Below are 27,991 nucleotides of genomic sequence, written 5' to 3' on the forward strand. Positions count from 1 at the left end.
GGCACCTTCCCCGAAGACCCGTCTGGTCTACACATCCCTTGTCTGAGCTCTCTGAAGCACCTCTAGCATCTGTCCACCTTGAATGATTCATTGCTCTCAAAAAACACCGCACACGCAACTGGGACGGGGTGAAGATTTTTTCTTGGCTGGCACCAGAGCGTGCCATTGCTCATTATTAAATAAATGATAAACAGAATAAGGAAAGTAATGGCAAAAAAAAACAATTTTCTCTTGAACATTGCACTGAGAAGTTCAACCTGAAACTGAAAGCTGCTCATTTCTGTGCTGGAAAAGAGGAGACGGAATAAAAGCACCGACTCTTTCAACCAGTTCCACACAGAGCCCACCGTCCGGTCGGTCACCGGTGTTACCCAGCAAGGCCAAGATCCGGCTGCCCTCATGCCTTGGAGAGCTTGTGAGATGACGGGGTGAAACCACAGAGGAGATCTGGGGAGATGGCGACAAGCATTTTTCACCTCCCTCTTCACCCTGCCTAAACCAGCAGTCCTCCCCTCCCAGCCCCCCGCCTCCCGTGCTAGCTTTACTCCCCAGAACAAGAACATAAAGTACCCAAAGTTCTATAACCCGAGAAATGTCTCCACGGATCAGACTTTAAAACACTGAGGGACTGCTATGTAATTTAATAATTCAATCTACTTAAAATCCCTTATGCCCGTGCACGCACACGCGCGTGCGCGCACACACACACAGAGTTCATGTACATATACGTGCACATGAACACGTACAAACACGTACATTCGTACGTGAGTGTGCACGCATGCATGCACACACCACAAAACTGGAATCTCAGTACCACCCAAAAGAGCTCATTCGGTTTCCACCTAAGTAATGAATACAGAAGATGCTCATGTCTTTGTGATCTGTGACAAATCACCTACCCACCAATCCTCCGTTTCCTCATCTATAAAATCAAAACCATCATGTGCCTGCAGGGCCACACATCACAGGTAGCAGTGATGATTACAGGCGATCATGTGAGTGGAGTAAAACTCTGAAATATAAACAGACGCTTTCTTCCACACGGACTGCTGTCCCTGCACTCCCTGCCACTGGGGGCCACGGGGCAGCCTGCATCCCCCACCTCCAGAGAGAGATCGCACATCGGAACTGCAGGCATAAAAAGAGCAAAGCTGGTCCTTGAGTTTAAGTTTCAAAACACTTTTGAATCTAAGGGGAAAGATTGCAATCTGGTGGCAAATATTTTGGAGTTTCAAAAGTCTAGGAATTTTGACTACATAGTAACTTTAGAAGATCATATTGTAACCTATTCTTCCCCCTCCCCAACCTAGAAACGACTTAAGTTTCACTGGAATGGGTCCATTTGAGAGAGACTTGGAGAGGAAGTGGAGATGGCTGTGCCTCTGGTGCACTCCCTGCTAAGAGGCCCCATGCTCCTTCCCCACCCTCAAACCTGGCCGAGCATCCCTGTTCTAAAGAGAGAATCAGAACCCCCAGATGACTCGGAGGAATCTCTGCAGAGTGCATCTGTGTCCTCATCCTTGGGTCAAGCTTGGGTCAACATCCCTGGGTCGACACAAGTCCCCAGGTTTCCTAGGCTGGCTGGTGCCCTATCAGAAGGACCTTACAAAGGAGCCACTGAGACAGAGGTGGAAGGAGTCCTTGGGATAGGGGGTGAGAAGCTAATGACTCAGGATCTTACAGGAAGATATAAAACTCCAAACATGCTGGGGAGGGCAGGTAATAATCAAGAGTTAAATGGCCAGTCTCCCACCCTCCATCTCCACCTCCAATTCTGTGACTTTATGCAGGCCCATGAACTTGGCTTCAACCGCACAGAAGAGGGAGGAGAGATTCTGGATTCTGTGATGGTTGTTATCTATGACTTGGAGGTTAGACTAGAAATGAGATTCAATCTCAGAAAAATCAGCTGTATTTCTTGTAAGCCTGTGTCGGTGAGCTATGTCACCATGAGTTAAGGGCCTTGCACAGTATCTGGTCCAGAGCAGGTGTGCAGTAAGTAGCAGTTTCCTGCCTACGATGTCAAACTGACCCTGAACTTCCTGCGACGCACCACAGATCCCAGTTTAGCTCTCTGTGGTGACAGTGACAAAGGATTTCATCACAGAATCTTTGCCCAGTGGGGAACATGTCAGGCCAGCTCTCTTAATATAAAGTTTGGAACTGAAACCCAGGGAGGTGAAGAGATGCCCCAGGACACAGCAAGGCAGCAGCGGGGAGCAAGCCAGGACCCAAGTCTCTAATTCACACCAGAGCTCCTTCCATTTCCCATAAAGCTTCCTAAAGGGCAAAGCTGAAGATGACTTTGCAGGAGATCATCAATGATTTAAGTGGCTGAAGACAGAAGGTCTAGAGGTCGTTAGTGCAAAGAGCTAATTAAGAGGACATTGTCCCAGGGGAAATCCTTTACTCTCCAGAGTCTAAGAATGAATGACAGTGATACAGTAACTTAACTCTAACCCCTCAGCTCCCCTTAGGCCCATCCTCTGAAAAATGGCTTTATCTACTTACTCCTTTATTAAATATTTCCACTGGCTTCACAACGTCTATAAACTGAAGTCCATCTCTTCAGCATAGCACCCAAGGCCCTCTCTGACTTGGCTTCAATGCATTTCCTTAGCCTTATCTCTCAGGCCAGCCTTCCAGGCAACCTCCTCTTCCTTCCCTTGGCCACAACATTTTCTGAGACATGCATCACGTTCCTTTTTATGGATATTATTTCTCAGGTAGCTTCTCAAAGTATACTTACTATGCATTGGCACTACATAAGCTTTGCAATGCTCAGTTAGCCAGAATCTACTGCATTGATTTGTCTCTTACTTCAAAATATGTCCATCACAAATGCATCCCAAAGCCTGGTTGGGCAAACATGGTCATTATTATCTTTCACTGAATCTCAAAATCACACACTGCAAGTATTACCACTAATAATAAGATCTGGGTTTGAGTGAGCGATAAGTAGTTACCAGGAGCTCTCCTGAGTAATTTTACACTCACGGACTATTTGATCCTTATAAAGACCTTTGAGGTGCATGAGGTCACTCCGATATTAAACCTGGAAAAGATTCAGAGAGGGAAAGTAACTTGACGAAAACTCAGAGTACATGAAAAGTGGGACTGGATCTCAAAGCGCCTATGTTTTAGGCACTGTATTTCAGCCACAAGCACTTACTCAGAAGCATCAAGTGCAGCTGGAAGATCAAGCATTTCTCTGAGTAAGGTTCCACATACACGAGACATGATGGCAGAGGGAGGCGAGACAGAGCCCATTCTTGCACCCCAAAAACTGGTCAGAGGGAATGCAGCTGTATCCCTTGCAGGGGTGCTCCCTTACAGAATGCCCATTGTTCAGAAGGGCTTCACTCATTGGCTTCACTGAGCGTTCCATTTGGAATGGCTCCGGCGCAATGGAGACGGAAGAGTCAGCTAAGCCTTATTCACCCTCTTTAGAGCGTCAGAACCCAGGGTCAGCATCCACCAGTCTCCGCTTTCCATCCTCCCTTCCTCTCTTATTCAACGTGGACCTTGAGCTTGAGTCAAACAAAACTGTTTGGCAGGCACTGTCCTTGGTGCTGAAGGCACACAAAGGAATGAGGCTTAGTTCACGGCAACCAAGAGTTCACAGCAACTGGAGAATTGTTGTACAATCTGGTAAGAACAGCAAGAAAGGAACCTACGCCTCAAATCATACATCAAAACACTGTGCCAAGAGACCAAGAATCATGTGGTAAGGTGCTTAAACTTCTTTACAATCTCACAAATGAAAATTAAAATCATAAGTTGTTATCAGTTCATACTGACCAGATGGTCAAACTGAAAAAGGCAGACAGTGCCAAGTGTGTGAGGATGTGAAATAAATGCAACTTCTATGGATGGCTGGAGCAAGTGTGAACTGATAGGACCCCTTTGGAAAACTATGTAGCAATATTCACTAGAACTAAATATGCACATACCCTATACCATAGCTATGTCTTCCTTAGTAACACCCTCAACAGAAATGCCTATACATGTGCGTTAAAAGACATGTAGAAGAATGTTCTTATCATGTCTTGTAATATTCCAGTTGGGAAGTACACAAATCTTAGCAGAATGGGTAAATGAATTCTGGCATATTCATACTTTGGACACTTAATGGTAAAATACTACTATACACAGAAATATGCATGAATTGCACAATCATGTTTGAACAAAAGAAGCAAACGCAAAAGAATACATACCATATAATCCTATTTCTACAAAGTTCAAAAACAGTCAAAGACGATAACCTAAGGTGTCAGAAGTCAGGATGGTAACTACCCTCGGCAGTGGCTTGGGGTTATTTTCAGAAAAGCACAAAGAGGATTTGGGGGAGCTCATACGATGTTCTGTTTCTTGATTCAGGTGCTGGTTAAACAGATTTTTTGAGTTTTGACAAAAATCCGTTGAAATTATACAAGTGTGTATTATTTCAATTATTTTTTTAAAGTTTCTTCCATGGCACTAACATATTGAGATATGCTTTTTAACTTGATTTTTCCAAAAGCCTTATGTTTTATCCTGAGATGAAAACACATTATCAAAGACAGAAGTTAAAATTTCTGAGCCTTGATCTGTAAGACACAGTCACAAGATCTACCTTCACAAAGTAGATGTGAGAACTAAATTGGAAAACAGATTGCAACAATTTACTGGCACAATAAATGCCTGCAGTAAGTGAGTGAGCCTCAGCAATGCCGTCCCTTCACTGTGTCCCACAGAGGGGAAAACAACATGGCAGCATCCACTACAATCAGATTTTTACATATCCCATCACACAGCTATGCCAACCTAGCTGCAGAATGCGGTCTTTAAAGAGATTTTTATATCATGCCCTGATAAATCCCCATGTGTCAATTTGTGTTGCTTTGATGCACCCTTCATTCTGGCTATAGTAGCCCCCTACTCATCCCAAAATCACCCTGTGTGTTTCTGCACTTGGCTTTGGCCTAGATTGTTCTGTTTGCCTGGAATTCCCACCTCATCAGCCTGTCCAGAGCACCCCTAATCTCTCAGTGCCCATGGTGCCACGTGCCACCACCTCAAAGGCTTCTCTTTTTAACTCTCATGCTTTGTCCGTCCCTCCACTAACAATAATGGCATCACCATCATAATCAGTTGCTGTTTATTGTTTGTCATCAGTGCGTCAGGCTCTGGGATAGATGCTTTACATATGTTAACTTATATTCCAATTTATCCCTGAAATAATACTTCCCAATTCCGTGGAGCAGGAAAGTGCACAGATCTCAGCCATGTGGCCCCGTGCCCAGCCTGGGAGCTCTCCATCGTGGCTGGAATGCACAAAATGGTGCCCAGTGGGGCTGTCAGAGTCCAGGTTGGTGCTGGTCGGCAAGAGGGACCACCCTAGAAGGTGACGGTGGAAGCTCAGATCTCTTAAGGCCCAGGCTTGGAAGGTAAAGGGCAGCCCTTCAGCTACATCCGATTCTTCAAGCCAGGTGAGAGGGCTGACCCAGATTTTAAAGGGAGGAGGAAGAGGTTCTGGCTCTCCACAGGGGACGGGTGAGGTCACTTTGCAAAGGGCAGGAGATATCATTCCACGTACCTATGGAAATGAAGTCTTCTGGAGCATAATGGTTAGAGCCACATTCTTCAGAGTCAGACATTTCAGCTCTGCCATCAGCTGTGTGTCCATGAACACGTTATCTCCCTCTCTGGGCCTCAGGTCCCTCACTTCTGAAATGTGGATAACAGCAGCTATCCCATGAGATTTCCAAAGGGAGTAAATAAAGTAACACACAAAATGAGTTTAACACTTGCCCCACGCAGAGCAAGGCTCCACAGGCAGTTGCTGTTATTAGGGGGACCGTTTCATTTATTATCCAATTTGGGAGACTTCTGAGAGTGAAAGCGGGAGGGGCGGCTTTGTGCAACTATGTGGAGACAACAGGTATACACCGGGATTTATATTCGCCTCCAGCTAATACTACCATTAACCTTTAAAAATTGTTTTTTATTGAAGTATCGTCAATGTACAACGTTGCATCAGTTTCCAGTGCACAGCATAATGCTTCAGTCATCCATATACATACATGCATTCCTTTTCATGTTCCTTTTCATTGTAGGTTACTACAAGATATTGAATACCATTCCCTGTGCTGTACAGAAGAAACTTGTTGTGTATCTATTTTATACAGAGTAGTTAGTATCTGCAAATCTCGAACTCCAACAAATTTGTTATCATTACTGAAAATGGGGAAACTCAAAGTCAAAGAGATGAGTAAGCTTGCCCAGGTTCATGCACTGGTCTGCACACCCCTCACACGCTCCTGGAACTCCTCGTCCATGCCAAGCGCTGGGGAAGAGGAAACGCACCCTTGTCACAGTGGAACATACCTTCTAGTGACAGACTAAATTGGCAAACAAGGAAATAATTAGTTTCCTGTAATATGGCATTTAAGGAAATGGGCCTGGGTGAAGGAAGAGAAAATGCGTTAGTGGGTCAGGCTTCAGCTGAAAGAAACAGATAATTCCCAGTCAATGGCTTAAACCAGTGCTGGCCCACGGGCCTGGCCTGACGCCTGCTTTGTGAAAATGTATTGCTGGGGCACAGCCAACACCCGCGTGTTTACATATTCTTCTGGTTGCTTTCATGATGCAATTACAGTCTTGAGTACTTGTAACAGGTCACAGGCTAGCAAATCATAAAAGATTTCCTATCTCTGGCTTAAACAATACAGAAATGTAACAAATGTCTTTACCGGGTCCCCTCCCCTCCACATACACACACAGTAACTCAAGATTCAGAGGACGATGACGTCATGCCCTGGGTCGTTTCTCAGGCTTCATTCGTCTTTTCATCCTGTGGCTTTTGGGTTATGGTTTTATCCAACACTGGTCCCTTTAGATCTGCAAGGTGGCTCCAGCTAGTCCACGTATTGACACAACAACAGAAGAAGAGACAGCCCCTCGAGACTGCCTCTCTTGGGAGGGAGAACCATCCTTCCCGAGGTCCCCACAATGCCCCACACCCCACTGTCCAGGACTGAGTCACACAGCCGTCCCTGAGTCAGCCACTGGAAAGGGAGGGGACGAACAAAACGGACGGATGCCAATCAGGAGCATCCCTGGAGCTGGGCGGAGGGTCTCTCTCTCCCAAATCACATTTCAGAGGGGTACTCACCCAAAATAATGGGGGGCAACATCGGAGAGAACCAGACACCTACAGTGTCTGATATGAAGAGAAATAATGGATGACAAAAGGGTCCTTTGTTCCTTCAGAAAGAGTGTTCAGACAAGGACTCAGAGGACGTGACATCTGAGCACAGCCCTGAATGACAGAACAGGAGCCGGCCTTAAAAACATGGTGTGAAGGGGCTTTGCGGGCACAGCGAATTGCTGGTGAGGAGCAGGGCCGGTATTCAAAGGCCCTCTCTCTGGATCCAAAGCCTGTGTGTGGCCCCCACGACTCCAAGCTGCCTGCTGAAATTACACCTGCTCTTCAGCACGTCTCTCACGTCTTGGTCTTCCCGGAAGTCTTTGGTCACGTCCTCCAGACCAGATGTGCCCCCTGCCTCATGCAAACCTTCTTCCCCGGCCGGTCTTGGTACTTTCCTCAGTCTCCTCGGTATACACATGGGGTGGGTGAGTTTTGCCTTCTCTTCTCCTCCCAGGAGGTACACTGTGTGAGACGAGAGGCCGTATCTGATTCAGACCCAGGGCTACCGTGATAAGCTCTAACAGCATGAACACGTAGCACATCCCTGAGGAACGTGCACTGAATTAGACACAGCAGTGGTGCTGTTTGTTTCATTTGTTGGGGCTGAAGTGGCCCCAGAAGGCCTTCATTTTCTGGCAACAGTCCAAGCACCCAATCAAAAGGCACACAGAAGGAAAGACAATGGGCCCCATTCAAGCATCAGTTCCTGGAAGACTCTGATGGTGAAAGTGCAAAGTCAGAGCAGGGAGGCGGAGGCAGGGGAGCAGTGGGCAGCATCCAGACAGTGAAAGGGGAAGGACACACGTGGAGGACCTCAAAACTCCCAAGCAAATTAGGTCTGATTTTTTCTGACAATAAAAAACCACTGAACACACAGCTTCTGATTACCTATTGTGCCTCAGGAACAGCGAAAGCTCTCTGATATGCATTGACTCCTCATAAAGAGACGGCTAAATGGATGTCATTTCTATTTCATAGATGATGAAACGCAGGCTCGGCAAGGTTAGGGGGCTGAGGGTCATATGGTGAGAAAATGACAAATGCCCCAGTCTATGAGCTTTCTTCTCAGCCGCTCAGCTGACCGATGCTTTAAGCATTCACTTCAGGAAGAAGAGAGAGAACAGGTTTGCCGGGGAAGGGGAGACAGAACAGGTCGGGGCACCCGTGAGGAGCTGCTGCAATAATTCACAGCAGAGGAGGATGTCTGGCTCTAGGCTTTGTTACCAGAATCAATCATACTTGGAAACTCAGTCGGGGGAAGAGAAGGGAACCGCTTCACATGGTCCCAACGCACCCCCTGGGGGAGGCGGGCTGTGAGAAAGCAACCTTCTCTGCCCGCGCCCCTGGTACGAAGGCAAAGCTTCAGCAAAACTGTCCTTGGGATTCTTTGCTCTGACTCTGGCTACGCATTCTAAGCTCAGACGAGCTTTAGTCACAAGGGCGAAATATTATTAGTTTAGCTGTGTTTTAGCTCCAGCCTTCTCTGTGAATCATGCGTGCATGAATCATAATCACCACTCTTCATATTTTAGAAGCAAATGTATAATTTTTCTTACCCAGGGGAAAAAAATCCATTGCTGTCTAAATAGGAATCTAATGTTGTTTCTGCAGCTCTTGGATTTATTCAATTCTGAGCTTTCATTTTCTTTGGAAGGGAGAATGATCAGGAAAGCTTAAATTAAAGGAAAAAAAGGAAAGGAAAAAAGAAAAAGAAAAGAAAAGGAAAGGAAAGGGGAAGAGTGAGGAACTTGGAGCTTCTATAGTAATTTACTGGCCCAGGATCACACACCTGGTAAGCAGCAGCAGATGAGGCTACTGTTACAGTGCGCAGACGCCAAATCCCAGGGTCCTGATGCTCCTGCCCACCCCCCAGGTCACAGCACAAGAAGGGGTGACTCCATGGTGTGGTTCCCTTTGAAAGTGACATTCACAGCACTCCCCGACAGGTCTATGACATTTATTGTCTACCGTCCTCTTAGGACACTGCATTAGCACTTGGAAAGCTAGTCATCTCTGAACCTGTAACTGGATATGAGTTGGAGATACCAGCCAAGCCTGGTATCTTAGAGTTAACATGAAACGCATGGCTCAGGTAGGTGAGGGGTCTAGGCCATTGTCACGTAACTACCAAACAGTGGCTCCAGCCAGAATGGAAACCTCCCAGCTCCACGACACGCCCTGAGCAGTCCCACCACCTGCCACTGACCACAGGGCCCTCCAGCCACAATCCCTTCCCTTGCTCTTAGAGCTTTCATTCTCCCAAGTCCAGCTGAAGCCATGCTCCAGCCTCCATCCCGACATCCCACTGATGCCTCCTGATCACGCGGGAACCGAGGGTGCCACCTTCATTTTACCAGCTTCAAGAGCAGTGTCGCTGCTGCAGTCAAAGACAGTAATGCTACTAGTTTGTTACTTACTAAAATGCAAGAATAACATTCTTACATTAAACGTTAATTATCAAATGCAGTAACAATATCTAGAAATAGCTTATGCATTAGAGTTTTGAAAGTTATGTATTTTCAACTACATTATCTCACCCTGTCTCAATTTTCTCTAAGAATCAGGTCCACAATAAACATTTCTAAATAAATCCACATAAACTGATCAAAACACATATTTGAAGGCCACACACTGCCCCCTGCTCTGCTCTACAAGTGATCTTTCTAAACCACCGCTTTAGTCACGTTGCCCTTTTGTTTAAAAATTATAGGAGAGACTTCATCTGTTTCCCCCGCCGAACTGCAGGAAGCTACCCCAGTGCACAGCTGCAGGCTGCGGTCTGGATTCCGCAGATACTTCAGAACCACCTTGTCAGCACTGCCATGTCGACCAGGGCTGTTTGAACTTTCTACCACATCTCCTGTCCCTTCGGGCTACACCATCTGTGACAGTCTGCACGCCCTGCTGTACTGGGTGGGCTGGTGTATCCTACTTTGTAATAACAGTGTCATTAAAGAGGTGGGGCTGGTCTCCAGGACCTTCACGCAACCTGACATACAGGGAACGTGTAATTTCATGCTTGCCTTAGCTGTGACAACACAGGACCAAGCAACGCCCTTGGTGATAAAATGATGAGAGAACCACAAGAAGGGAAGTTCACTGGCCATGACGTAGTAGGACCAATACATCTGAACTGGTGAAAAGATCCCACTTACAATGGGCATGTCTTCAATTTCCCTGGAAAACACTCTTGCCCTGTTTTTGATGTTATATGTGTTGTTACCATGACTAAGCACAGTGATGGGAATGCAGCGTGGAGAAGCGGCTTACTCTACGGAAATACATGTTGAAATGTATTTATTTGGGTTGGACAGCAAGGATCAAAGTGTCTGCTGGTTTTCACTAGTGGCCACTGCATCCTAAGTACAGCTTTCTGTGAAATGCACATGGCAGTCTGGTCTGTGCTCCCATCACATCAACCTGCTTCTCGTGAAATCAAAGACTGTGGCGTAGGAAGGAATCTTGGCTTCATAAGCAATTCTATGAACAAAACGTAAGTTAGAAGAGCAAAGGGACACTACGGGGCTGATGTCTGGGCGAGGCTGTGGGTAATACAAACATGCCCAGGCTGGTATGGGGGCGTGATGGAAACGTGGGGGTGCTCCTGGATTCTGCTGGTGTGACTAAGCTGGAAATCACAATCGTCTCCAAATGCAAACCTGGCAGCCATGTGTCCACCTTGAACAGAAACCCTTACGCAGTACGCGGACACAGGTGGGCATGCTGGATTCAGACCCATTTAGCCATCGGATCTGATTTGAATGTGACTCTGTAAACAGTGTGCAAACTGGAACTGTAATGTCTTGGAATTAAACAAGCTGGTGATGTTATTTAAGGGCTATGTGACCTTGGGAAAACCCTTTCCTTGCTCCAAGTCTTAGTTTCTTACTCTGTGTAATGAAGACAAGAATCTCCCTGGTGCAGTTTGTGAGGCTAACATTTAGGAATGGGTCTCCCACAGGGTCTGCCTTAACATACAATCAGGATCATGGAAATCTCCTTCCCTTTGCCTCTGGGACCTGATTAGCCTTGGCAGACGGGATGATGCATAGACAGAATGAGGTCGAAACGCCTTAGTTTGTTTTGCCAGGACCCCACGTGCCGACTTCTGCCAATAGCCTTTCATCACCTTTAACCCCCAATACTGACCCACCACTGCAGGTCAGCAGGACTGTGATGAGCTGCTGTTTCTGATGAGAATATTACATTCCTCAGGAGTTTAGGAATGGGGGGGAGGAGGTAACAGCATTTGGTAATGACATTGGAGGGGAAAAAAGAGTATAGTCATAAAACCCAAACTTGAGCTAAACCCCCACCCAGCTCTGCTAGTTCCTAGAAAGAGGACCCATGGCCAGCTGCTTCAGTGCTTTGAGCCCCAGCTTCCTGGGCTGTAAAATGAAGATAAGACCCACGTTTCAGCAGCGTAAAGTGAAGGGAAGACCCGCTTACAGAGGCACTGGGAGGAAACAACATGCGACTGTAAACCTAACGGGCAACTGACGGCAGCTGTCCAGCCCACGGTGGCACGGATGCTCTTACGTGAACACCAGCGCTCGTGAATCCCTGTTACTAGCGTCACTGTTCGGCAGAGCGATGGAACTCGGCATCCTGGCTGGTGCGCTCATGCCGAACTCACCCGTTCTCAGATCATGGTTTGACTAGTTAAAGAACTTATTTGTGCCTCGATTCACTCACCTGTGAAAAAAAAGAAAGCCACCCAAAATCACAAAAAGAGTCACCTTCTTTGTCTGGAAATCTGCTCGTTTTAATTAACCTAAAAGGTTTCCAGCAATTTGTGTTTGTAAAGCACTCTGACATCTGAAGAATAAGAGGCAATTTAAATGCAAAGTTTTATTATAACATCTTTTCATGATTATTACTCAAGGGACTCTCAAGTACGGAGCTCCTACAATTTCCAGCTCTCACCTAGGAGAAGACACTATGCTATGTTACGTACTTAAGGGCTAGGATTCTGCAGACTTCCCAGTATTTCTTGGAATTCTGCTTCCTTGGCAAAACTGTGGAGTCCAGTGGAAATGTAATAGTAAAAGGCAGTGAAAGAAAGGAGAATTTGAAGGCATGCAAATACCAGCTAAATTCCAATTCCTCTTAAAACTACCAACCGAGCTCAAACTGCACCCCTATGATTGCACTCCTGTTTCCTAGCGATGCGGCTTTAGCATGAGGGCAGGGTACCGCTCCGATAAAAGACTCTAACATTTTGGCCAGAGGGACCAGAAGACAGAAATCAAAGCAACTTCAGCCTCTGTAAAGCGAAGCGGCAACCTAGACATCAAAGCAGCAGAGAAAGGACCACACATCCTGTGTGTACGTCCTGTCCAAATCTCGGCTCACCCCAAAACCATGCCCGGAGGCGTCAGGCTCCACGCAGCTGGACGAAGATTACAGTAACTGAACTGAGATGTGAGCTGCTGCCCAAAAGGTGGAGGCTACAGTCTGAGTTCAAGTTAACTTCCCACTAAACAAGCAAGCCAAGAAACAGGAACAAAAACATTGACCAGAACGTTCACAAAAAACACTCACTGGAAGAATGTGACTGCCTTCATGACACAACACTCAAAATACCCAAGGCAGAGTCCAAACCTGTTCGGTCCGCGAAAATCTGTAAAAACGTAATTCTTAAAAAACAGTCAATGGAGACTGACCCCAAGATGACCCAGTATTGGAATCAGCAGCCATTCTAACTGTGCTCAAGGACATAATGGGAAATATGCTCAGAATCAATGAAAATCAGCTGCAGCACTCGCACACCCCTTAGACTTCAAAGGAAAAAAATAATGAGAGACTCCTATGAGGTTGGGAAGTTTTTATCTCACAAAGATACTGGTTTTAGGGAAGTTTACACTGGGGGTGGGGGCTGGCAAAGTATTTAAAGAGACCAGCTAAAGGAGCCTGGGAACTTAGTATAAGCATTAATTAATCAATTAATTAATCAGAATATGATTGAACACATACTAGATTGCAGGCATGGTTCTAGAATTGACCCAAACCAGTTACCAGCTTTCCTGGACCTGCTGTTACACATTCAGCATAAATTACCACTGCTTTGTGTTAGATTATCAGTCTACATCACACAACTGACAGTGGAAACTATTATATCTGGGTCTTCTCAAACCTTATTTTATGCACCCTGTCCTCAGTCTCCCTCAAAGCTCTCATTTATCAGTCTAGGATCAAAACATTGCCTCTCCCCGTTTGTGTGTGTGTGTGTGTGTGTGTGTGTGTAAAGAGAGAGAATAACGTAATTTTGAATCCTGGTAAGTGATATGAAGACAATAAACAACGTAGAAGAAAGTGTGCCAAGGGTAAAGAGTGGGTGATTTTTTTGCTTCCTTCCGTGAGTCTATGATATGGATTTACACCTTATCTTGGGCAGTTAGGAATCATTAAAGACACTGAAGCGGCACTAGCAGTATCCTGAACGGTGGCCCATCCTCACCTCATGCCTACTTTTCATGGACTTGTTGTTGCTCCTGTAATATGCACTGATTTTTGGTTTTAAATCTTCTTCCGACCCCCACCCCCAACAGAAAGGCCAGCCCTCTGAGCATGGCAGCCCAGGCTTCTTTCCCTGGAGTCTGTGTCCAGCCTGGTTCCTGGCACACAGCAGCCCCACGCATATACCGGTCCTACTGCTTAATGAAATGGAGCAGCGACTAAAACCCAGCTTCCTGGGGGCTGCATTTTACTTGTTAGCATTCCATGCCTTTAAATGGGATGATCTTCTTCCCCTGTAATTGCCATGGAGACTTGGCAATTGTGGGTGGAGCAGGAGAGGCCACTGTGCAAACAGGTGAACAGTGACAGGTGGGACTCCTGTTTGATAACTAGTATCTGAAAAAACCAGTGGGCCATCACATTAGCTTGACTCAGGACATCTCTCACCACGCCATTAACCTTTAGAAAACACAGATCTCAATTAATTTTCAGAGAAATTCGATTATTTCCTGCTCGCTTGAAGGCCTTCATTTATCCACGGGGAGCTTCCCCAGGCAAAGGTCCCAGCGCGTGCACCCAGGGAAATCTTTGTGGAGAACCAGCACAAAGGTGGTGTTCTTCCAGATTACAAAGCAGCTTCGCACGCATGGGCAACTGTCATCCCATAAAGGCCCTGTCTGGTCGGTGTAAGGGAAACTGACAGCACACAGAACAATAAAAGAGGTTTCTGAGTTAAGTAACTCATCACGCATGGCACCATCAAGGGGGAACCAAGGCCGGCTTGGTCCCGAGTCCCACACTCATTCCATGACACCGTGTGATCTCAGTGCCCGAGTCGCATCTTCAAGCCTAAAGGGAGTGTCTCACAGAAAGCCACAAAACATTAGAGGAGGATGTAGCCTTGGGGGAGGGAGCTTTGGGGGGCTTCCTTTGGACCGGAGGTCATCACGAGACACTCCAGTTCTGTAGATGGGGTGCTTCCTAGTAACACGCTATTTGCTTATTATTTTTTATTCTTTGCCCGCCTAGCAAATATGCTCTAGGCGACCAAGGACTTTGTTTGTTTGCTGCTTTATTCAATACCTAAAACAACGCTTTCACACAGTAGCATGACTAGAATCCAGCTTTTCGTAGTCTTAGCCTAGTGTTTTCCACTTTTAAATAATCAGGTTAATGTGAGGAAGATGGAAATCATAACTGTTGACAGTTGAGCACCTTTCAGAGGTCACTGTGTGTGTTCCTGTGTTTTGTATTTCATTCGCTCTACACCTGTTTAGAGCACCTGTTACGGGCCAGGTACACACACTATCCCTCACACAGATGCTATTATCATCCGCTTTCAGTGGGTTTTAAAATGCAATGACTGTGTCCAGCTAGGACTGAGGTTCTGTCTTCCAGGCCTAGAATCGACGTACCTTTCCAGTATATTGTCTCCACCTAACCTCCACCATCAAACACAAAGGAAAAATAAAACAAAGCCAAAAATTAAAATTAAAATGGTGTGTGTAGATATAGATGTGTGTGTGTGTGTGTGTGTGTTTATACAGAAAGAGAGGAGGAGAGACAGAGACAAAAACAATCAAAATGATTCTGGAGGGGAGCCAGAACATTATGCCAGACACTCCACAGAAAGCAAAATGTAAGAAGTAACAGATCTTCAATTCGCCAAGTCCCTTGAGTAATGAATACCAGGCGAACCATATTATGTCCAAGAGCCTTGCCATGCAGAGGGGTTCCCACTCCCCAGGGGAAGGCTGATGCACTGTAGCTGGGTCTGTAATTTGATATGAAAAAAACAGCAATGAGGTTTGGGAAATGGATCGATTTTAATGCAATGACACCGACAAGTCAGAAAGAACTAGACAACGGTCCTCGAGAGAACACGCCTGCGTCACCTCACGGTTTGCTTTACCTGTAATTGAGTTAGTGGCTCACAGTCGGAAGACAGCTTCTCTCGATGACGGGTCAGGACTCCTCCTAAGGCTTGCGTTAATGACTCCACTAGGTCCTCCATCCAGACAGAACTGTCTGTTCGTTGCGCTGGGTGAAGTCAAGAAGTCAGTCCATGAGCTGCCGGAATTCCAGGCAGTGAGAGCCTCGTGCCTCATCGCATCTGGGTGAGGCAGACCGTATTAACCCCAAACAGTAGAACAGGAAGCAAATGTTCCAGAACTACTAAGTGTCTGAGACAGAATCTGAAATCTAGTTTATCTGACACAAACAACTTACTTATCTATATATGTTTTTCTCTTACTCGGTCATATCAGTTCCAAAGAGGATCTCCAAAAAGGAGCCAGGAAATACCAACGCAATTCACTGAGTCAATGCTGTATCAGGTGCACTGAGATGTCTCAGCCTTTCACTACAGGGAACAAAAACAGGAAATAAAAAGCAAACAAAAAGAGACACCGTGTGATCTTCTGAGATCTTCCATCAAACCTAGAAGGCAAAACTCACACAAAGGTGCTAATTGGTCAATCCAAGACATCTTTATTTTCAAAATCCTCATTCACTGTATCAATTCACTGAGAAAGTGCTTAATCAGCACTGACTATGGCCAGCACTGCTCTGGGCTCTGAGAATACAGCCGTGGATACAACTGACACACGGAACCCGGAACACACGTGGAGGGAAGAGACAGTGACAGTAACCAAAATAACGACAAAGAAATACGCTGCATGTCAGGTAACACCCAGGTTCTACGAAGACAGCAGAGGGTGGGGCGCTGGGGAGCCCTTCTGAAGATCAGTACTCACAGGACTCAGTCTATGCTAAAGCAACTGCAGCCTGAGTCTCCCTCCCACGGCTTCCTGCTTCCGCTGAGGGGGAAAAAGCCTTGCGTGTTGAGTCTTCTCCTATGACCTGACTTAATGAGCTGAATCAGCGTCCTGAACAAATCCAACGGAGACATGAGAAAGCTCAGAAGCCACAGCACAAAGGACAGAAGCTTGGGAGGGGGGTCAGAGAAGGTCAAAACCACTTGGGTTGGGCGTATGGATGGTTCATAGAATAGAAATAGGAATCAGAGAGAAAGTTCTTGGGAGACAGTGACTGTCCACACGGAGATGGCTGAGATGAGCAGAGAGAACATGAGTATTTTGAAGAGGATTCCCTTTTCACTCACCCATCTGTGTTTTCTTTTGGGAGCTTTTCTTTCTTTTTCTCAATAGAAGTATAGTTGATTTACAAGGTTGTGCTGGCTTTTGGTATACAGCACAGTGATTCATATACATATATATATGAGATGTATGTATGTATAGATATATAACTAAATACATAAGTATATATATTCTTTTTCAGATTCTTTTCCATTATAGGTTATTACAAGCTACTGAATACAGTTCCCTGTTCTATACAGTAGGACCTTGTTGTTTATCTGTTTTATATACGGTATTTTGTATCTGCTAACCCCAAACTCCTAATTTATCCCTCCCCCACCTGCCCCTTTGGTAACCATAAGTTTGTTTTCTATGTCTGTCTCTTTCTGTTTTGTAAATAAGTTCATTTGTATCATTTTTTTATTCCACATATAACTGATATCATATGGTATTTTTCTTTCTCTTTCTAGCTTACTTCACTTAGAATGACAATCTCTAGGTCATTCCACGTGGCTACAAATGACAGTATTTTATTCTTTTTATGGTTGAGTACTATTCCACGGTGTGTGTGTGTGTGTGTGTGTGTGTGTGTGTGTGTATACTGTAACTTCTTGAGCCAATCATCTGTCGATGGACATTTAGGTTGCTTCCATGTCTTGGCTGTTGTAAATACTGCTGCTATGGACACTGGGGCACAGCATGCCTCTTTTTGAATTAAAGGTGTTTCCCAGTATTTGCCCAGGAAAAGCACTGCTGGATCACATATTTTAGTTTTTAAGGAAGCTTCATACTGTTTTCCATAGTGGCTGCACCAAATCCTCATCAGCAGTGTAGGAGGGCTCCCTTTTCTCCACATCCTCTCCAGCATCTATTATTTGTGGACTTTTTAATGATGGCCATTGGCAGCTTTTCTTATATTTTAATGTCTTCCATTTTGTTGTTGGTATTGCCCCATTGTCATTTCAACAATAATCTATTAACTGTAAATAAGCTGAGGGCCCAGGAGGCCCCAGTTTACCCACAAGACAAAATTACTACCTGCGCATCAGGTATGTGCCAAGCACTAAGGATGTATGCTGAACGAGAACTCACAGTCTCATGGGTAAGAAAGGCACCAACTGCTCTTCACACAAATAATTCATTCACTTAGTTGTATTAAGTGGAATGAAAGGCAAGCGCAGGCCACAGAGAGGCCTGTGCCGGGGAAACCCACCCGACCTAAAGGGCCGTGAATGGAGCTGACCAGGACTGAGGCTGAGATATAAATTGCATTTAAACAGAAAAAAAAAGGAATGCTATTTGAAAAAGGAATGACCTCTTTGTAGATACAAACATCATAAACACAATAGGAATTCTATCATCATGTAACCCCAAATTTCTTATTTCATCCACCCAATCTACCTTTGAAAGTACAGGTGACCAGGTCCACAGGAAGAATGAGAAGCTCAGGAAGGCTGAATGTGACCACAAGAGGCAGAAAGGTGACAGTAGCCATTGTCTCTTTACAGAAATCCTCCAGGCACACCATCGGGACGAGGCTGTCCTGGTCATCTACGTGGTGTGACACATTATCTCAAGACTGAGCATCTTAAAAACAACACTCTCTAAGTTTCTGTGGACCTGGAACTTGGGAGTAGCTTAGCTAGATGTTCTGGTCAGGGTCTCTCCTGAAGTTCTAGTCAAGATGTCCGTTAGGGCTGTGGTCATGTCAAGGCTCACTGGGGCTGGAGTACCCCTGTCCAAGATGGTTCACTCACACACCTGGAAAGTCGGTGCTGGCTGTTGGGTGGAGGCCTCAGTTTCCCATGTGCCTTCCCACAGGAAAGCTCAAGTGCCCTCATTACATGGTGGTTGGTTTTTCCCAGAGCAGATGGTCCAGGAGAGAAAGGAGGCAGGTACAGCGTTTTTAGGATCTACCCTTAGAAGTTCAGCCCCATCCCACTGATTCCACAGGTCAGTTTGGGAGAAGACTACACAAACACACTAGTAGAGTATCAGGAGGTGGGAACCCTGGGCCATCTTGGAAGCCATCTACCAAAAGGACTTGATTCAGAACTAAATGAAACAGAGTGAAGACGCAAGTCTGCGAGACAGGGGGACCAGAAACTCCCAGGGCTGCTTTCACCACCTCCATAACGCCTCAGCCACCACAGCCACCCGGGGAGGGTCCTCCTTCACCCACATTTGGAATCCTTCATGTGAAAACGCCATGTTAGGAACAGCTTGTTCTGGGACAGTGCTGAGAGGTTAGTAGCAAATATCCCCTCCGCGAAACACCTGTCACTTACGAATGCGTATTTATTGTAGGTTCCCTAATTAATTCTTGCCTTTTACTGCCCCTTTTCTCCTGCTTAGGTCCAAGGGAAAAAATAATATGAAAGTAAAACAGGCAAAATGTTGCCCATCACTTACCCCTCAGTCTCGATGTGCCCAGGACCCCTCAGCTCTACAAACCAAAGGAGCTCCTCCCTGAAGTCTGGTATTTGCTCGATTAGCAGAATAGTAAAGGTCAGTTCAGAAAAGGAGCAGAAGGCAGGGGAGCCCCTTAAGCTAGAGGTCAGGGTTCACAGTCAAGGTTACTCCCATGTGCCTCCCTGAGCACCTTTCTTAGAAGCAGTGGAGTGTGGTGGTTCGGACAGTGAGTTTGGAGACCAACTGCCTGGGTTCAGCTGCCAGCACTCAGAACACCTTAGTGTCATGACTTTTGCCAAATGACTTACACTGTATGGGTCACAGTTTCAGTATCTGCACAATGGAGATTGCCACAGTACCACCTCCATCAGGTGAGGTACAAACTACGTAAAGCAGGAGGATCTTCACTGCTGTCTTGGCAACTCTCCGCTCTCCTCACGTCCCTGAAGGAGACTCTGATTCTCAGGGAGGCCGAGTGGTGTTTCCCACCGTAACACAGACGGGAGAGCTATGCCCAGGAGTCACGCGTTCTGACTTCAACGGGCAGGTGCCGCGTTAGTCCCGACAGGCAGCAGAAGGGGAGACCAGTTCCACTCGGGCAAGAGAAAGGAAAGGTACCTGCAGGATAGGTCCTTTTAAGTCCACTTCTTTTAAAAACGGAAAGAATGATTTCGAGAATCCCTTTGCGACAAGCAGCCTAAGTGTTTACGCCAGTGAGTTGGCCAAGGTTTTCTTCCAAGGCCAATTCTCCCGGCCGAGAAATGGGCCAAGCCAGAAGGAAAGTGGATGACTGGAACACAGCCATGTGTCAGTGTCCCATTTTCTCCTCCATCCATCAAATGGAAAATAACTGCCCTCCCTGGAATGCTGAGGGATTTACAGTGTGAGTTCCCCTGGCAGGGCTTCCAAATTCCAGCATCTTCCCCTGGAAGGGACCAGGGCGTTTATATTTATCTGAACCACCTCATCAAACAGATGAAGAAACATATTATAGAATTGTCTTGATGTTATCAAGCAAACAGTGCAGAACCAGGAGAAGTTCTCAGGTCTTGCTTTCTTCCTCCATCACTCAACACTTCACAATAAAAAGAAAAGGACCCTTGTACCCATAGATCAAGTCCACTGGAGAAGCTTCACTCTGATGCCATGTGCCTTCACAGACAGAGAGCATCACTGAGCCTGGAAACAGCAAGGATGAGAACAACTCATTGGTGTGGATCTACTATGTGCCAGGTACTCTGCTACAGGTCCCCATACATAGCCTGTGTTCTCCACAAGAGTGTCGTCTCCTCAGAAACAAGAACTCTGCTCACCATTCCTAACCCTGTATTATCAGTCTCACCCAGGGCTTGGCATACAGCAGACATTCAACAAACATGTCGAGTAAATGAATGATCTCACTTAAATCTGAGAAACCGAACAAGCACTGAGTAAAAAGGAGAGAACTGGGATTCAGCCTCATTGAGTGATTTGTCCAGTCCATTCGGGAGTAAATGTGGGAACTAGGAGTTAACCATGTGACCTTCAGAAAGAGGATGCCCTTGGGGGATCTATTTTAATGTGGGAGTAAGATTGCTTCAAATCCAACAGAAACAGTGTTGTTGGTAGACGGGTCCTTCTGAAGGACTTCGGACGTTAACCACGTCTGCAAGCAGTTATGCTGGTTCTGCCCATTTGCTCAGCAAATTCTTTGGCCACAGACAGAGAAACAAAAAAACAGCAGGACCTTGCCTGCACAACTGTCACAGGTCTCAGCCGTGGAAATCCAAAGTAACCAGGGTCTCACATTCCAGAAGTTCCAAGCAGTTGGTTTGACAGACTCTCTTAGTAAGTTTCAGCCAACTATGTGAAATTGGGTATAATACAGTTGAAATAACAATAAGAAATGTAATGACATAATAAGCAGTACAAAGTGCCAGCCGCTGTTCTAAAGGTTTTACGCATATAACTTCATTTAATCCTCACAACAAACGTAAGAGGTAGGTTATTATTATCATTTATGCTTATTTTTATCATAATCCCCATTTTACAGATGAGGCAGCTAAGGAAGGGAGAAATATTTAAACCCAACAGACCAACTACATCTAAATGCTGACTCTGCCTCTTGCCTGGCATCACTGTCCTCGTGAACAGATGAGGAGGTGGGTGGATGGGTGGATAGATGTATGGGTGAGTCAAAGAGTGGAAAGAGACAGGAAGCAACTAAAGGAATGTCACTGTTATGGAAACACCGTCTCTAAGTATCCAATCTAATCCATGACTGCCAGTGGGGACCATTGTTGTGTGGGCTGAGTCATTGCTGGATTGCTGGGGTGGCCAAGAATGGAGGCTATGTATGCGGGCTCTGAAGTCAGATACATCCACCCATATGCCAGCTCTACAACGTACGAAAGGTTTGCCCTTTTGTGTGACTTCTCTGAGCCTCAATCTCTATAAAATGGAGGAAATAGGGGATCGACTCAAAACAGTGCATCAGGATCGAATACGACCTGGCACATAGTAGGCGCTCAGCAAATGTATGTTGAAAGGACGTGCAAGCGAGTCAGCAACACAACGGCACCCACGCGGGCAAGCGGCCTGAGTGAAAGCCAGGGCTCAGCGGGTCTCTCTTACATTATTGTTTTAGCAACAAAACCCCCCAAAAGCAAAAAGAAAAAAGAAAAAGAAAATCTCCAGATTTAGATTTTAAACCTTCATGCCCGTCACTGGGCATGCAGCTGAAACTCGCGGGCTTTGCAGACATTCAGCTCCTCGGAAGGAACTAACTGCTAATTGTGATCCACAAAGACGGTAATCCTCTTAATCCTTTGTCAGATTTGCACTTTGCCAAAACTAAGTGCATTTCTACAGATGGTGAAGGGAGTTGGGAGAAAGCATTCTACTGAGGGACGGCAAGGTTAAGAGGTGTTAGCCACTTCTGTGTAACCCAGGTTCCCAGCCTGGAGAGGCGGCATCATCTGGCCCTAAGAGGGGCAGCCCCTGTGCCCTAGTCACGGCGCCTGTGAGCAGTGGGTTTATCTGGGTCTCCTATGAGCAGCTCCGCTAACTCCCAGGTAAAACCAGATGACTACAAAGCCTTCCCAGCCTTCATCTTCAGTGGAATATCCACCAAAAGACGGTTTCCCCATAGTCCTCTGAAGCTCTTTAGAAGCACACGTTCCCCCATCAGAGAGAGAATGAAAGGACACTCATGTTCTAAGAGTCCTGCTCGGCACAGACCGGCACTCAGGGAGATGAAAGGGAAACTGGGGGGTGTACACATGAGCCACACCCCCTTCCTGAGTCTTCACCCACTTCTCTCATCTCTGACATGGAAAGATGAAACAATTGAAGGGCCAGAAAAATCTTTCTAGAGAGCTTTGGGGAGAATAAAACTGGGACACAAAGAAGATATAAAAGGAGAAATAAAAGGAATACAAAGTAAGCTTTCATGGAGAATTTAAAATAGAGTGTAATCAAAGAATAGCCAAGATGTCTCTGGAAAGAAGAGGGGATTGCATCCAGGTCCATGTTAGACCTTGGAAGGTGACTGGGAACCAGACAAAAGGGTGCGCAGATGTAAGGAGGGTGGCAAGGGCCCAGAGACATGGGGAACCAGGAAGACGGACACACCTGATGGCTGCATCCATGAGGAACCTGCACAGAGCGCGGGAGGCCCCATGGGGTCCTCCTCGGCGTGCTGTCTAGGCCAGAGTCTCTCAGTGTGTAATACGCAAACCACCATCACCCAGAGATGGGCATTGAAGTTCAGATCCTGAGCCTTTCTACGGAGCCATGGTCTGTGTCGTGCCCCCTGGCTATGCACTGAATGTCTGTGTCCCCTCAAAATTTCAATGCTGAAGCCTCATCCCCAGGGGGGTGGTGTTTGGAGGTGGAGCCTTCAGGAGATAATCAGGTTTGAGTGAGGTCATGAGGGTGGAGCCTCCAGGAGGGGATTAGTGCCCTTATAAGAGAATGAAGAGCCCAGGGCTCTCCCTTTCTGCCAGGTGGGGGGCCATGAGAAGTCAGCCATCTGCAGCTCCGAAGAGGGCCCTCACCAGATCCCGACCATGCTGGCACCATGACCTTGGACGTCCACCACCAGAACTGGGAAAAACAAGTTCCCACAGTGATATGGCCCCTAGTTTATGGTGTTTTGTTAGCACAGCCCAGGTTGACTTAGACATCCCTCCAATCAAAAATCCCGTATCGAAGCCCCAACCTCCAGGACTTCAGAATGTGACTGTATTTGGAGATGGGGCCTTCCAAGAGGTGATTACGTTAAAATGCGGCCATTAGAGCGGGCCTTAATCCAATGTGGCTCATGTCCTTTTAAGAACAAGTCTGCCGGCCAAGAGATACTGGGACAAAGGCCCACAGAGGAGAGACTCTGAGGACCCAGGGAGGAGGCAGCCCTCTGCAAGCTACAGAGAGGGGTCTCAGAAGATACCAACCCTGCTGACACCTTAATTTTGGACCTTCAGCCTCCAAGACTGTGAGAAAACAAATGTCTGTGATTTAAGCCACCTGATCTGTGGCATTTTGTCACGGTAGGCCTAGCAAAGTAATAAACAAGGCTCAACAAGTCAACTTGGAAGAAGGGCAGTGAACAGCTCCGGTGTTTCCAGTGTCCCAGGAGATTACTGTCTGTGCGAAGTTGATGGCACGGTGGGGGGTGGGGGCGCTGGGGGGTTCTGAGCAGGGATTTGACATTCATATTTCCTTTTATACGGATCTCTCTGCTTTAAAATATTTAAGACAATCATCAACTTTACATATAAATTATATATTCCTATGAGCGTAAAATGGCTTACGCATTATAGGTTTCCTCGCTAAACAAAATGGCGCAATGGCAGCCCCTCACATGGCAGGAGCTCAATATGTACTGAGTGACTAAAGGAACAGACTCAAAAATGAATGCACTCTGGTTTCTCAAAACTAAAAATAGAACTACCATGTGACCCAGCAATTCCACTCCTGGGTATATGTCCGGAAAACATAAAAACACTAATTCAAAAAGATACACACCCCCCACAGTTCATAGCAGTGTTATTTACAATAGCCAGAATATGGAAGTACCTAAGCGTACATCAACAGATGACTGGATAAAGAAGATGCTATGTATATATACACACACACATACACACACAGTGGAATACTACCCAGCCTTAAAAAAGAAGGATTTTTTGCCATTTTTGGCAACATGGATGGACCTAGAGAGCATTATTCTACATGAAATAAGTCAGACAGAGAAAGACAAGTATCATACGATATTACTTATATATAGAATCTAAAAAATACAACAAATTAGTAAAATAGCAAGAAAAGAAGTAGACTCAGATCCAGAGAACAAATGAGTGGTTACCAGTGGGAAGGCAGAGGGGCAACACAGAGGTAGGGGGTTAAGAGGTATAAACGATTAGGTATAAAATAAGCTATAAGGATATACTGGACTACATGGGAAATACAGCATATATTTTATAAGTATAAATGAAGTATAACCTTTAAAAATTGTGAATCACTATATTGTACACTCGTAGCTTATATAATATTATATATCAACTCTACTTCAACAAGAAAACAAATTTAAAAAAAGTGAATGCACTCTGACCGGAATCTAAATGACCAATTAAAAGACGGGGCTCTGAGGCATGATGGGAGAATCTTATGTAAGCCAGATGAAAGGATTATGGTTCAAGATATAATGGTTAAAGGTCACTATGGGGAGTAGACTCTGGAAAGGATTTCCTGGAAAAGGGAGTGAGTAGACGTGCCCAGAGAATCTCATGCCCACAGCCTGTCTGTTTAAATAAAGCTTTATTGGAACACAGTCACAGCCGTTCACTTCCATACCAACCAGGGCTGCTTTCCCACTCCAGGAGCAGTGCTGACCAGCTGTGACAGAGGCACGTGGCCTGAGACCCAAGCCAAAAGGTTCACCGTCTGTCTAGCCGTTTACAGAAGCTGTGTGCTGACGCCGCTCTTGGGCTCGCTTCATTCTCTGCTGTCTTTCGAGTTACACTGAGTTCACAGAGAGTGGCAGATGATGCATTTTCTGCCAGCACAGGACTAATTTAAGCAGAGGGAAAATGACGTGTGGGATAGCTGACTTGCAAAATTGCCAGCGTGTGCCGGTGGCCACACAGTGCCCGGGTGTGGGAATTCCTTACCCAGAGAAGCCCAGCAAAATAAACGAAGTCACGGCTTCTGAATTCACACAGCCACCCACCCCCACCCCCAAAAAAGTCTGCCCAGAGCACAGGGAATGGGGGAAAGTGATGACCACAGTGGCTGTGAAATTCTGTGGTGAAGAATGACGGCGACTCAGCAGAAGTGGTAACTGAACAATCAAAGAAAAGACATTCCAGGACTTACAGCTGTTTCGTCATTAACAGCAGCAGGGCTCCCAAAGCCCGTTTCCTGCGGGCATGGAGGGAACTGGTTGGTATTGTTCCAGAACTGCCTCTCCCAAAATGCTGCAAGGGGGAGAAGTCAGATAAAGGCAAAAGAGCAGTGGGGATCTGGAAGGAAGGCTTCAGTGTCAGGGAGTGTTGTAAACCCCCAGAAACACAAGGTCATGAAATCAGAAAGTTGAAAAGGCTCTTCAAAAAATCCTCCCAACCTCTTGCCCAGTCTGCAGCCAGAGAGGGCTGCTTTCAGATTATCGACGACCACAGAGATCTTTAACGCCTTATCAACAATCTCCTCAAGGACCAGAGTGATCGTGGGGGCCACAGGGTGTGCAAATACAGAACTTAAACGTGGAGGACAGTGATGCACGGTCAGTCTCCGTCCTCTTCAGAGATAACTGCACCCTGAACCTCAGTTCTGCACAGACTCGGATGCAAATCCCAACTCAGTAGGGCCTGACACCGCCACAGAGGGCTTCCCAGCATCCTGCAGTCAAAGCATTTATATTCCGAGAGCTCAGGTATTCCTGCCTCCTCTTCCAACCGAGATCAATGGGAACTGAAGAGGTAAGAAGGTTCCCTGCAGAAGTCTAGGAGTCTCTTTAACTTTGTGAGCAGAATGGGCGCTGGGTCGGGACTGCGCTGGTTGATTTGAATCCCAGGTGACCCGAGGGCATTACTTCATGTCTGTGCTCAGTTCCCTTGGCTGTAAAATGAATGTCACAGAGGAGCCTTCCTCCTGAGTCTGTTATGAGGACTAGCTGCTTTAACAGTCGCAAAAACACTCTGGATGGGACTGGGCTCTTAGTAAGCACCCTGGGAGTGTTAACCATCGTTCCTCGGCTTTACCGAAGTTGAAGCACTCACATGAGTGGGACCCTGAGCTAAGCACCTTCCATTCCTTATCACAGTGACTCCCCACGGCCACTCTACGAGGCAAAGGCATCACAGAAACTTCACAGGTCAGGGACACACTTCGTTGAGAGGTGCACAGCAGTGAGCAGCGGGGCCCACGTGGACGACTGTGTGGACTACGTGGCTTTAAAGCCCACGAGAACGAAACCCAGAGCCACGCTGCGATGCCCAAGATGCCCACCGCCCTGGAAGCCTGACTTCTGAGTCCAGGAGACACGTCTCCAGGGTGAGACACACCCACTTCTGGAAGTGAAGGGGAAAAAAGACACAGTACAAGTCTGGGAGCCAGTTCACCCCAGCATGGCAGATGCTACTGACTGTCTCACCCAAGAGCAATTCACTCCCAGTCTTCTCCATAGGCACCTGACCCGCCTATAAAGGCTAGGGAGAGGAAGACAGAGCATCACCTCCCCAGATTTAACCTCTAGTTTAAATAGCCAGGCGACCCCACTTTGGCTAATGAGATAAAAGGGAATGTATTCTGTGAGGCTTCTGGAAAGAGTTTTTGTTGTCATAAAGGGACAAACAAGGGAGGTGAATGCTTGGGGATGCCCTTCCCATTCCTTCTTCCTTGAACACAGATGTGATGGCTGGAGCCTTGGTCATCATGTTGTGACATGAGGCAACAAGACCATAGCTAAGGATGGCAAAGAACTTTCTTTGAAAAACAGAGAGTTGATCCCTTTTTATAAGTATGAAGAAAAAAAAAGTCAGGAACTGATCACCTCCAGGCTTGTTAATTAAACAACAGTTGAAGCCACCACCTTTGGTCTAGTGTACTGTTACTTAGAGCTGACAGGAATCTGCCTGACACTGCAAGGCAGCTCAGATCTACAGGGTATTAGGCACTCACCATGAACCAGCAAGTGCCCAGATGCAGGGGACAGGTGCTTGTTCTCCAAGGAACACTCACTCTCTGGAGAATCAATCCTCATTTGTTTTTAAAAAGGAAATGAAATCAAATATCAGAAAACGTCCATTTCACTTTGAAGATTTTCACTTTTTACAATGAGGAACCAAAGAAAAGTTCTGAGCAGTAGTGTGACACATTAAAGACAGTGTATACCTACAAGGAATTACCAGATAAATCAGTTACAGAGGGCCTCAGCACTGACACTGACTCGCTCTTGGAGTCCACGGAACATGAACTCCTGTTAAGAGATGTAAACAAAACATTAACAAACACCCCACCTATTCACAGTTCTCACTGACTCCTCATGAGAAGCCTATGAAATGAGTGGGGTACTTAACAAAAGACAAAACTCAGACCTCAAAAATCTAAGTCAGTCCAGGACCTCACACCCAACTGTGACAGTGCTGGCATCCAAGTCCCAGCCTGACACTGTCTGCAAGTCACGGCGACAATGACATTGTTCCCTGAGTCTTCCCAAAACCCGCACATACTCAAAACCAATGAGCTTCTCTCCATCGCATTCAGCCACCAGGGTGGGAGAGAGTTGCTAATAGCCACCCACCTAGAGCAACATGAGTCATGTGGCCATCATCCTGCTCAAATGACACAGCTT

At 46.3% G+C, this 27,991-nt stretch overlaps 1 protein-coding gene and 1 long non-coding RNA gene across 8 annotated transcripts in view; one reads left to right on the top strand and one right to left on the bottom strand.

Moving 5' to 3' along the window:
* Positions 1-27,991, bottom strand: part of FAM135B (family with sequence similarity 135 member B) — a 228,955-nt gene that overhangs the window by 168,071 nt on the left and 32,893 nt on the right. For 5 of the 7 annotated variants that reach the window (XR_012064254.1, XM_072949759.1, XM_072949764.1 and 2 more), the window contains exon 1: positions 3,173-3,314. The exons of the other annotated variants lie outside the window; for them this stretch is intronic. The gene's annotated coding sequence lies outside the window, so the exon portion shown is untranslated. Of the gene's footprint in view, positions 1-3,172; positions 3,315-27,991 lie in introns of those variants that run through there. 7 annotated transcript variants of the gene reach the window in all.
* Positions 3,407-10,185, top strand: LOC140689178 (uncharacterized). Its single transcript, XR_012064065.1, has 2 exons — positions 3,407-3,727; positions 9,903-10,185. It is a non-coding gene; the product is annotated as an uncharacterized lncRNA (long non-coding RNA).

Source organism: Vicugna pacos, chromosome 25 (genome assembly GCF_048564905.1).
Source record: "Vicugna pacos chromosome 25, VicPac4, whole genome shotgun sequence".
Taxonomy (NCBI): Eukaryota; Metazoa; Chordata; class Mammalia; order Artiodactyla; family Camelidae; genus Vicugna; species Vicugna pacos.